Source organism: Phoca vitulina, unplaced genomic scaffold (genome assembly GCF_004348235.1).
Source record: "Phoca vitulina isolate PV1807 unplaced genomic scaffold, GSC_HSeal_1.0 scaffold7, whole genome shotgun sequence".
Classification (NCBI taxonomy): Eukaryota; Metazoa; Chordata; class Mammalia; order Carnivora; family Phocidae; genus Phoca; species Phoca vitulina.
This window is the reverse complement of record NW_022589710.1, coordinates 6,856,325-6,857,639: the sequence shown is the minus strand read 5'-3', so window position 1 is coordinate 6,857,639 and position 1,315 is coordinate 6,856,325. Positions and strand designations below refer to the sequence as shown.

The 1,315-nt window shown below is 34.6% G+C and overlaps 1 non-coding gene across 1 annotated transcript; it reads left to right on the top strand.

Moving 5' to 3' along the window:
• The first annotated feature begins 583 nt into the window (after window positions 1-583).
• On the top strand, window positions 584-686 carry LOC116633441. The gene has a single exon (XR_004299719.1). It is a non-coding gene; the product is annotated as a small nucleolar RNA SNORD67 (small nucleolar RNA).
• Window positions 687-1,315: the final 629 nt, after the last annotated feature.

Here is a 1,315-nt window from a genome sequence, read left to right as displayed (position 1 = left end):
ACGCTGGCGGGCTCAGAGGAGAGTGATCTCTAAAGGTCTGAGCCCCGAGCACAAACAAAAGGGGCAATTTATACACTTCTGCTTCCGCATACTTGGCACTTTTGGCGTGTGCGCGAAGCGAGGCAGGGAGAAGAACCTGGATTGGTGCTCATGGGAAGCAGAGCTGGGAGAAGAATCCGGAAGAGCCCAGGGGCAAGGACTGGGACTCTCTCGCTGGCTTGGTCGGCCATCTTAGGACACAGATTTTCCTTATCAGAAGTAGGAGACCACACCACTCTATCAATCTTTGACAAATTAAGGCAAAACATGAATAAGGTACAGATGTGAAAAATATAATTAGCAAATTTGATTTGAAAAATTGTAAATATGTCATTTTTGTGTCCTATACTTGAAAACACCCACTTTTAAGAATCCGTGGAACATTCACATTCCTTAATCTTATAGTAAGCCATAAAACACTCAATATAGTTCACATATTCTCACCACACTGCAATAACTATAAACATTAATATTTTAAAGCTTAACCATAGGCAACTTGGAAACAAAAAAATTTCTCTAGTAGTTAAATTACAAAGTATTTAAAATAGAGAGTGATGAGCTGCACACTGGTGGAGCCCCGGTATCAGGTGATACAGGCACCACTCAGTACCGCCCTGCTGACAAAGTGTTTAAAATAGAAATTCACAGTAGAGGGAGAGCTTATTTTTCATTCATACTGGAATTCAAATAAAATTTGTAAGCATAAGATTTTTATATTTGTTAAAGAGATACTGCTTTAAAATTTTGAGAAACACTGATTTAGAATAAAATCAAAATATATTATGTATGAAAATTCATAGGTACGAAGTCAAGCTTGAAACAATGCTTAAGTGTTTCTATTATTAATCAGTATGAATTAAAGTTACCCATAATGCTTAAAAAGGTAGAAAGAAAGCACAACCATCTAAAGAAATAAGGAAAAAACAATTAATAAATTCATTGATCGCTGTCAATTCAAAAGTCTTAAGTAGAATGAAATGTTCAACAAATTTGAAAATATCTTTCAAAGTGATTGATGAAGGAAAAGGTAGATTAATGGGAGGAAAAACTACTATCTTTGTATTAGTAAATCAAAAAAGAAAAAGTTTCACTATCCAGAGCAATGTTGAAAAAAATTTTACTGAACTGGAAAGATAAATTAACAACATGATCAAGAATTTTTATTTCCAACCAACTGCGGGTCTTATATTTAATGGAGCATTTATATTAAAGTTAAATTCAGGAATGACATGGCCTGCATCACCATCTCTATTTATCTATTTTTTCCTGGAATTCA